We start from the raw sequence: 11,491 nt of genomic DNA, 5'->3' as shown, positions 1-11,491 counted from the left end.
ACATTTATCCACATACTACCCGACATGCACCTTTAGGATCAAGTAGAACTTTAAGCTCAGTGGTAGTATAATCTTATGGCTAAGTAAAGGCAAAACTGTTGTCTTTGAAATATGATGTATATGAATCAATTGCAGAGAATTCAAGCCAAACCCAACTCATAGGAGTAACAACCAACTTGAATCAAAACAACCTTTACTCAACCATATAACCCTTCTGAAATACATGAAAGATGTGTAAGACACCAATGATTTATTTATTGATTATGTATGTCTTCTCTTTCTTTCTTTCTTTCTTTCCTTCCTTCTTCTTCTTCTTCTTCTTCTTCTTCTTCTTTTTTTTTTTTTTTTTTTTTTTTTTTTTTTTTTTTTTTTTTTTTTTATAAGAAGAAAAGAGAGACAATGGTGGTATCTAAACGCATCAATTGCTCAAAACTGGAACCCCCAAAAGAATACCAATAAATAAAATTTTTTTGTGGTATTGTAGAAGTATTTCTCATGGCTCAAATGATGGTGACAATGGTTAATGTAAAGGTAGGCTGAATATTTGTTTAGCTGGTGACAAAAAATTGATGGTCTTAGGCTTTCACCTCCTAAAATTCCACATAAACCAGCATGCCTAAGGACAAAAATAAGTAGGATCATGGTATATCTCCCCATAATATTTTTTATAGTCAACAAAAAAATATAGAGTTCTTTTACAAAAACTGAAGCATATGAGAGAAATTTAAGAGTTCAAACAAAGAAATACTCTCACAAAGAAAAGTAAGGCTCAAGAACTCTTTATATGGATTGAGTTTCAACTTATATCTAGCTTGTTTATGATCCATGCATATCCAATATCCTACCATCCGCTAACCCGGCTATTATGGTCAAAAGTTTCCAATTGTGCTTTTCATGAAAGGGTCTTAATATAGCAAACAGTATAACTAACTCAGCATTATTCATTCCATCACATGATATAAAAATAAAGCTTATAACTCTTATGCCAAATCCAAGGTTTTTATTTATTTATTTATTTTTATAGAATTGAAATATTGCAACCAAAAAGAAAGAAAAGAAAAATCATGCAAGGTGCAGCAAAATCTGTAAACCTCTCCCCCCAACTAAAATATTGCATTTTCCTCAATGTATCAAAACCAAAATAAATTCAGGGAAGAAGTTATCTTAAGCATTTAGATTTTTTTTTTTTTAATTTCTTTCACACCTGCAAATGTTAGCTCACAAAAAAAAAAGGCAAAAAAATATATAAATAAATAAATAAAAAAAGGGAAAAAGAAAAAGAAAAAAATAGAAAGAAAAGAAATTAAAACAAATATAGTACAACTTCATAAGGCTCGATGAGAGTTTACTTAGCATCTTGATATGCATGTATCTCAAGTGACATAGTCTCCTCCTCTAATACAACTCCCCCTAAGTATGGTTTCAACCTTTGTCCATTTACTTTCAAAATCCTACCATTCCTAAGGTCCTCAACTATTACAGCTTTATGGTTAAACACTTCTCTTACAATGAAAGGGCCATCCCACCTAGGTTTTAGCTTACCTGGGCCCAAATATACATATTTAAGACCATCGGGCAGCGGCTTAAGCTCCAGCTGTGGTGCCTCTTCACTTGAATGCACAATCTTTTTTTCATTCTCTAGTAGCTCCTCAAAGCAAGGCTTCCATCCTTCATTAATTGCCATCATCTGTTGTTCTTCCAAAACCTGTGAGGAATCCAACAAAGAAAAATTTTCAGATACATGAATATTACGTTCTAAATCATAAGAACCGACATAATCATTAAGAAGAGTTTTAAGAGGATCAGAAAAACAATTCTTATTAAACTCTTCTTGAACAACCGCCCCAATGAGGTTCACATAAGCACAGTCATCATCCTCATGTGGTTGTTTAGCCACATGAAATATTTTTAGCTCCAAAGTCATGGAACCAAAAGTGAGTTGCATCCTTCTATTCCTGCAATTAATTAAAGCATTAGCTGTGGCAAGAAAAGGCTTACCCAAAATAATAGGGGTATGAATACTAGAATGTAAAACAGGTTGGTAATCTAGAACAATAAAATCAAATGGATAATAATATTGTTCGATTTTCACCAACACATCCTCAACAATCCCCCTCGGCTCCCTTATAGAGTGGTCAACCAATTGTAAAGTTACTAAAGTAGGTTTTAACTCACCAAGTCTAAGTTTTTAATATACATTGAAAGAGATCAAATTAACACTTTCCCAAAGATCTAGCAATGCATGCTCTATGATGTAATCTCCAATAGTACAAGTGATCGTAGGACTACTTGGATTCTTATACTTTGGTGGGGTCTTATGTTGGATAATTACACTTATTAGTTCTGTTAGGAATGCGGTCTTTTTCACATGATGCTTTCTCTTGATGGTGCATAGGTTCTTAATTACCTTGGCATATGCAGGCACTTGCTTTATAACATGCAATAATGGCAAATATATCTTGACTTGATGCAAATGCTCTATTATCTCATATATGGTGTCCAATTTCCTAGGTAATTTTAAGGCTTGTGGAAATGGTGGAGGGATTGGGCACTGTTCAATGCCATCAAGCCCAAGTGACTCAGTTTTATCCTTCTCTTTTTCAACTGGGATCTCCTTAGATTTCTTAGTTACTAAAAGAGAACTTTTATCAATCTCTCTACCACTCCTCAAAATGGTCACAGCTTTTACTTCCTCATGTTTATCCTTAGAGCCAATTTTTAGATTTTGATTGATGGGATTGGGTTGAGTTTGGGAAGGACGCTTCTCTCTCTCTATCCCACTCAATGAATTTGTAAGCCTAGTTATATGACTCTTGGTCACTTTTACCTCTTCATCTAGCCTAGAGAGCATGGATTCAAAATTTTGATTTTGCTCATTTTGTCTTTGAATGAAAGTACTAAGTGCATCCTCCAAGAAAGGTTTAGATGATGATGATGCATGTGGTGAATTAAAATTCCTTATAGTAGGAGGATTCAACACAAAGTCACTCTTATAACTCAAATACGGATGATTTCGCATAGTGAATTTAAAAAAAAAAAATTGTGAATTTTGAAATTCAAATATTTGGGTGACAAAACACATAATAATCATGAAGAGAACATAAGAACTATGTATGAATTGTTGCATCCCACACAAAATTCTGTTCCTTCATGCATCATGTTTCCACCTAATGCACCATATGTAGAATTGAAACAAGGTTTATTAGCAATACTTCTTGACTTTAGAGGACAAGAAAATGAAAATCCTTATGTCCATGTTAGAGCTTTTGAAGAGATAATAAGTAGTTTCTATGCACAAAATGTTATTGAAACTGCTAAGTTGTGAATTTCAACACATAGTGAATTTCAAAAATTGTGAATTTCAAAAAACTCAAAACTGGAAAGTTGAAGATATTTAAGTCACAGTTCCAACCCATCTAGCCTTGTGTCAATTGAATCTTTGAGGAGAGAGAAACACCCAAAATACTGATCAGTGCTCAAATTTGATTTTTCCTTTTCAGATTTTGCCTCTTTGATTTCTTTCCTTATTTGAAGCTTCCAAACATGGTAGAAGACCCAAGCACTCTAGCTGTACCTCCTTAGACATTTAAGCATGGTTTGTTAGCTCATTTTTTATTCTAGTTTGGCCTCTATTCTCTCACAAATTCTTGTAAACTCATCTTTTTCACGTGATTTCTTGAAAGTAAAAAATTACATGCAATGAATGACATCTTATTCAAGAAATTATGTAAAGATAAATAATATGGACTAATGCAAATTATGACTTATTTATACAAATTAATTATAGTAATAAGGAGATAAAGCCCACATAAATATATAACAAGTATACATTTTAAGGCGTTATCACTCCTTCCTATCTTTTGATCCTTAATTTCCAATGAATTATGTGTGATTTGGGAGCTGAATTCTATATATATGAAATGTATGTAGCTTTCCTTTTGGTACACAGGATGAAAGTAGCTGAGGATCATATAAATAATCCAGTCATCACAAGTAAGATCATCAATTACAAAATGAGTACACCAGATTTATTTGGTACAACACATACATAAGACTTGGAAGTGTAATTTGCTTAACTTAACTTGTAGGATCAAGGTGGCAGCTAGGGCTTTGCTCTTCCCAGTTGACTTGAGATAAGTAGGACATTCTTGCTTCATATGTCCGTACCCTTGACACCTATAACACTTTGGACTAGCCCAAGCGTTATCATCAAAACTTAGCTTAGTGTCAGATATATTTAAAAATTTTATAACCTTGAAAGCCCAATTGTTTTCTTGACTAAGCCCAAGCCAATGGCAAAACAAAGTCAAGCATCACGTGGACCTAGTTGAAACAAATCCCTTTTTTCTTTCCTCCTTTCCTTAACAACAAATTTGTCTATCCTCTTTCCCTTTTGCAGAAATTTCACAGTGATTTACACCATCTATGGAAGGAAATTTTCCTCAAATCTTGTCTTTCTCTTTTCACCTCAATCTCCCATGATTACTCCAATATTTTAGAGCTTTTTTTTTTTTTTTTTTGAGAAACAATATTTTAGAGCTTGAGAATGTGAAATCTTCTGCATATTACCATTGCAATCAAGGATTTTTCCATAGAGAGTTTATTGTGATTTTTGCTGGTAGAAATTGTAAGTATGGTCCTTTTGTACATGAGAATTTTCTATGTAAGATTAGTATCAAAAGTTGTATAACACATATCTAATATATTTTTTTCCTCTCTCTAATACTAAAATTTTCTAATTGGGCATCTTGTGATGAGTTCGAAGCTTTATTTGTGAGTGCACATTAACAGGGTTGCTGTTAGGGGTGTCTAGACCCGACTCAGACCCGCTAGCCTGAAGAACCCACTCGATCCCAACCCAATTTTAGACCGAACCGACGCTCCCATCGATCGATGATGGGTTTTCGCGCCTAAGACTCGATGCCGGCGGGTTGAGTGGCGATTTTCTTCTCCAAAACCAGACCCGATCGATGATAGCTAAGATTTGAGGAGATCTCGGTAAGATTCGAGGAGATTTAAGTTGATTTCGGCGAGATCTCAACCATATTTGGTGAGATCTGGTGAGATTTGAGGAGATACAAGCTGATTTCGGCGAGATCTCGACCATATTTGGTGAGATCCAAGCTGATTTTGGCGAGATCTCGACCATATTTGGTTAGATTCGGCGAGATTTGAAGAGATCTAAGCTGATTTCAGCGATTTTTGGTACAAATGGAGTGAGGTTTTGCAGATTCCGGCAAGCTTTTGTAGAATCCGGTGAAACTTTTGTAGAATCCGGTGACGTTTGCAGGATCTAGCGAATCTCTCCACCGACCGAACCAACCCGAGTATCACCCAAACCCAAAACCAACTCGACCGATTGATGCCGGCGGTCGGTTTCAGGTCCTTCCACCTTCAACCCAATGCTGGCGGGTCGGTTCCGGGTTGGGTCCAAAACTGACCCGGCCAGACCTGTGGACAGCCCTAGTTGCTGTTGTATCCTGGAGAGCAACCACTTGAGCAATTTGCAGCAAATGTCATAGCAGTGGGGGCAAAATTGCTTCTTAAGGATAGCGGATTCAGTTTCATGCATCGGCTATTGTGAAGTTTCTGTTTTCCTGCATTCTTATTTCATATCATTATATCTGACTTATACTTTTGTAATTAATTTGAGCAATTTTCAAAATATATTGCCAACACTTAGTGCTCCTGGTTCTTATAGTTGTCTTGGAGGCACTATATTCCTTTGGAAGCCCCTTAATTGCTATATAAAGCAATTCTTCATTGTCTAGAAAAACACCAACAACCATCAATTTATCCCTAAAAACTTTGATTTTCTGAAGATATGCATCAACAGAATCAATGTCTTTACCAATGCTATAAAGTTCTCCCTTGAGATTCATAACATGAGAACATGAAATGGAAGAAAAAAGATTCTCAAGGACCTTCCAAACTTCCATTGTTGAATTGCAACGAATTGTGAGAGCAACAATTGGAGTAGTGAGAACAAAGCTCATGAAAGTTGGAAGAGCCTTTTCTTTGGATTTCCAGATCAGGTAATCCGGATTGATGATTGTAGTGGTAGACAAAGCAAGATCTTTCAAAAAAATTTCTTGAATTGGTTTCAAGCACCATTGTAACTTGATGCTTCCATACCATGTAATTAGTGCTATCTAACTTGATTGCCATCATATTAGCCATGTTAGAAAGCAAAAGCAAAGGTTGATTCACCAAATTGATTGGTGTAGCAATGGTTAAGGGAGCCATTGTTGAATTTGCAGACGTGGAGGTTGAGGACGACATTGTTGAAGTCATAATTGGAACTATGGTTGAATCTGCCATGTTCTGATACCATGAAAGAATCTTTGATCTTTGAGAAAAGAAAAAGGTTGAATCTAACCAACTCTATATCAAGAAGTGTAACAAAGAGAAAAAAGAGAGAGAGAAAGAGATTAGAATTGGACTAAAAATTTCATCTTCTTCATTAATTGTAGATCAGATACATTTCTCAAAATATAGTACAAAACACTCACACCCAATGATACAATAATATACACCATAATTAAATCATTGTAACAAACTCAAAATTTCCCCATGTGCTTTGTAATAGAATCCATAACTCACTACAACAAAATGTATTTTTAGTGATGAAAATTAGTGAGGAAATATTTTTCGTCACTAAAAATACAGATTTAGCAACGAAATATGGATTTTGTTGCTAGTAATGAAAAAAAATTATTACATTTAGCAACGAAACATAATTTTTGTCGCTATTGGTGATTTGAAATATGGGCGCCAATGGAGAAAAATTTGGCACGAACTTAATTAATCTATAGCGATGAAATATTTCGTCACTTAAAGTTGAAATTTTTTATGACGAAACATTTCGTCGCTGTAGGTGTTTCTATGAATAGTATTAGTGACGAAAATCACTGCGTCGCTAAAAGGAAGAATTAGTGACGGATTACCATCATCGCTAAGTATAATCATACAAAAATAGGTTTTTTATTTAACAGTTTTGGCGACGAAATCAAAATTTGTTGCTAAAAGTATGCTATAGCGATGAAATCTGAATTTCATTGCTAAAAATCGTAACAAAATCTAGCTTCTTTGGTGACGAAATTATACTTCATTGCTAAAAGTATGTTATAGTGACAAAACTAAATACGTCTCTAAAAGCGTAACAAAAATATGGGACCTTTTGCGACGAAAAAGCAGGCAATAGCGATGAAAAAGTTTCGTCACTAAAGATGCTAGTATAAATATACTGAATTAGATTTTTCACTCAAACCCTAACATTTTTTTACTCTCATTCTCTGTTGTTCACTCTAACTTTCTCTCTCTCTCTTTCTACTGTTCTCCGTCGAGCTCCGTTCACCACCGTCAAGGAGCTCCTTTCGCTGCCATCGAGCTGTCGAGCTCCTTAGCCAGTTTTCTTCTCTCGTACTAAACCCCTTTCCCTTTTTGGCCTCACCCTTGACCAACGACTCCTCGTCGAGGTTCTTGCCATCGTAACCTCACTGTCGCACTCATTTTTGTCGTCATTTTGGTCCTCATCGGCGCCACTGCCTTGGCCTCTCTCTTGCCAGGTACGCTCTCTCTATCTATCTATCTATAGTTTTTGTTTGGTTGTAGAGAAAAACGAAGGAAAAGAATACAAAATTGAGTTTTGATTTTGTCAAGTCACGATTATTGAGTTTTTTGAAGTTCCACTATTTAACTTAGTGAAGAAATTGGTTTAGGAGGAAAAAAAGCTGTGAGAGTGTTAACTTAGGTACTCAATAATTCTTAAGTTCTAGATGGTTCTCTTTCTTTTCTTCTTTTGTTTCCTAAACTTTGTCTCTTAATATTAAACCATTGCTTTGATATTTTTATTTTCATTGTAGTATTGGGATTATGCTTTATAGTCTTGTCAATTTGTGTATGATAATTGGGTTAATGCACGAGCTTTTCTTTGGCTCTTTTCTCATTCTTCGTTATAATTTGTGCTAGGAGGATTGAACAAAATGGACTAGATTGGATTTTACGCCTGTATGTAATCCATTAGATTTTTTTATTAGCAAGACTTTATGAGTGTATGCATTTGAGGAATAGTGCTTGCCTTTTATGCGTTACTTGTGATTTATGCATAATTTCGTACAAAAATGCTTTCTTGATCATATTAGCTCGTTTAGGGAGCTTGGTGATAGCTCTTACTTCTAGTATTGAAAAGGAAAAGTTTTTTGAATTTATCATAACTCCCATATTCTAATCAAATTATAGTTTAGCTTTGGTTACTAGTGGGTTTTTATTTAATTTTTATATTATTTATTTTTAGTGTTTATATGCTCTTTGGGAATATATATGTATTTGATTTGGTTTTCCTTTTCAGTATAATTATGATTTGATTTATTAATATTGGATTTTAACTATGTGTTTGAATTCTCTATGGAGGTCATGTTTTTTTGGCAGTACTAGTAACTTACAAGCAGAGTAACTTTTTTATTTTTTATTTTTGTTTTTGGCATTACTAGTAACTTACAAGCATAGTACTGCTTCTGAACTAACAGCTACTATACGAACGACAGAGTTTGATTAAGTGATGCATGCGTGGGAGGACTGAATGACACTATTTGAATCCTTTTCTCTAAAGGGTGGATTTTTGGAAATGACAATGTTTGAGTGCTTTGAATTCTTACTGTTAACAAATAGCATGCGATCTTTTGAGTATTCTTAATTTCTTAATATCACTTTGCTTTTGAATAGAATTTTAGCGTTAGAAGTTGATGGTGTGCTATAAACTAAGCCAACTCCAAGCTCGTCCATAAGGGTCGTCTAAAGAAGAATGGGCACTTTATAGAACCGTCGTTTATGAAAAGGTCATCGATCAACAAAGATGCTTGGACGACCCCCAGACGAAAATTCCAAGCATGTTTCTCTACACAAGTTAAGGAAGTGAACCACATGTTCCTATCCCGAAGCATGAGTAAAAATCAAAGTTCATTGTTACAAGTTCGTACTAAATACTTCCAAAAATGGTTATGAAAAATAAGATCAAATAATCTAACTTCCATGGCGGTTATGGAAGTTAGCCCCGAACCTTTCGACCTCCTCAAAGATAGGGGAAGTTACTAGACAGGTAACGGCTTCTATTGTGCACTATATAAACACTCATTCACGACAAGAAAAGGTACGTTTGAAACATTTCCCAAAAAGTTGGAACTCTAGAATTTGAGAGAGAAACTAACATAAGCATCAGAGGGTTCTTGGCCAGTCACCATTGGTCTCCTTTGATTGTTTGTTTCCTTTTCAAGCCTTTAAAATCATTGAAGCTAGGAGTATTTAGCCTACTGATTTCTTGTGCATCATCAGAAGTAAAATTCTTACTCAGTATTAACTTTGACTGTTAGGATATATGTGGTTTCACTTGTTAGAGAACATATGTCATTCTTTTATGTAATTGGCTAATCCTTTGACAAAACACACTTTACTTGTATTTAGGTAGATCTAATATGTGTTTAATACTTCAAGAAACATGTTGTTCAAGTCTAGTATTAAAACCATGAAGATTGAACCAAGAAACAAGTGAAGAAAAGGTGTTCATTAAAGCTGGACAGATAGCCCGATAGCATCTCGACATCTTCTCGACAGCTGGATATCTATTGAGCTCTTAAGGAGTTTCTTATCGTAATCTCGACACCTTCTCGACATCTGGTGGATCGATCGAGAAATCTTTTGTCTTCTCGATAGCTCCTCGATAGCTTCTCGACAGATAGCTATCTATTGAGGTTTAAATCTCGACACTTCCTCGACACCTCCCGATTGATCGAGGTTACGGAAATCAGAATTTTTAGATTTGATTTTTGGGCCAGGCTTTTGTATTTGTGAAGGGTTTCTTTTCTCACAACCCTACACCTATATAAGGTTTATTTTAGAGGCCGTCACATAAGAGAATACAAGGAGAACATATGCAAAAGGTGATCTATGCCTTATTCTCTCTGAAAGAAGCTACTGCGTCTTTGCGCTTTAGGGTTTTGTAACCAAATGCTTCTTGATCTTCATTGTTGATGAAGTGAAGAACTTTACAGCCAACATTCTTCTTCCTCAAGTTGGTGAGTGAGTCACGTACTGGGATCTGTGCAAAGGAGTTGGTCAAGTACTAGAATCCATGCATCAAAAGGGTGGCGTTCATATATTAAAGAGTTCAGAGGTTCTGAAGCGGTAAAAGGTTTCTACTGTAAGTTCATCTATGGGGATTGTAGAGTCTAGGGATAAAGGTTTTGTACTAGATTTGAAACTTCTCTTTACTATAGTGGATTGCTTTTTGGGAAGGTTTCCCCCCAAGTTTTTTACTGTGAAACTGGTTGGTTTCATTGGTTTTCCTAGGTCATTATATCTTGTCTTATTTATTTTTTCCGCTACATGATTTTGACATGATATTGATATTTATTTGTTTTTAACAAGTTTTATTCATAATTAATCTAATTAACAACTTGGGTTTAAAACTTATTAATTTTACCAACCGGGGTCTAAATTTTCCAACAAGTGGTATCAAAGCGGGTTCACTCTAATTGGATTAATTTCCTGAGTGTGATCCATTGACCCCTGTTGTTATGAATAGAGGACAATCTTTATTTATACCTCCTTTATTTGATGGAACTAATTATGCGTACTGGAAAGTTCGTATGAAAGTTTTTTTGCAGGCTCTAGGTGAACAGGTATGACGAGCTATTAAAGTTGGCTGGATTAAGCCAAAGGAAGCATCGGTGGATTGGGATGATGCAACAATCATAGCGGTAAATTTCAACAGTAGGGCTTTAAATGCTTTGTTATGTGGGGTGACTAATGAGGAATTCAAGAAAATATCATCCACGAAAGTTGCCAAGGAAGCATGGACCACTCTTGAGACCACCTATGAAGGTACCAAGGCAATAAAGACTGTGAAGTTTCAACAACTCACTAGTAGTTTTAAAGAAATAAGGATGGAGAAGGATGAGACCTTTGATGAGTTTTATGCTAAACTCAAGGATATTGTGAATTCTGCCTTCAACCTTGGAGAATGTATTATAGAATCCGAAATTGTGAGGAAAATCCTTAGGTCCTTACCTGAAAGATTCCATGCCAAGATCATTGCCATTGAAGAAGCAAAGGACATTGATCAAATTCTTTTGACTGAGCTTGTATGAAACCTTCAAACTTATGAGATGAGATTAGGCTCAATGGGAAAAGGTGGAAAGAGTAAAAACTTGGCTCTTAAGGGTATAGAGGAAGAGATTGAGGACTCTGAAGATAAAGATGAAAGTGAAGATGAGGATGAGAATTTAACCTTTATAACTGATGAGATTATCAAACTTTTTCAGTTTGGGAAGGATAAGGGCAAACATCTTAGGAAATATAAATCCTCAAGGAAGGGCAAGAATGAGAAACCCCTCATCCAATGCCATGAGTGCAAAGGTTTTGGTCATATGAGGATAGAGTGTCCAAACTACTTCATGAAAGAAAATACCAGGATGTCAGAAGATAAAGGGTTGGT

This window comes from Quercus suber, unplaced genomic scaffold (genome assembly GCF_002906115.3).
Source record: "Quercus suber isolate HL8 unplaced genomic scaffold, Cork oak 2.0 scaffold_104, whole genome shotgun sequence".
Lineage (NCBI taxonomy): Eukaryota > Viridiplantae > Streptophyta > Magnoliopsida > Fagales > Fagaceae > Quercus > Quercus suber.
Note: the sequence above shows the minus strand (reverse complement) of the source record.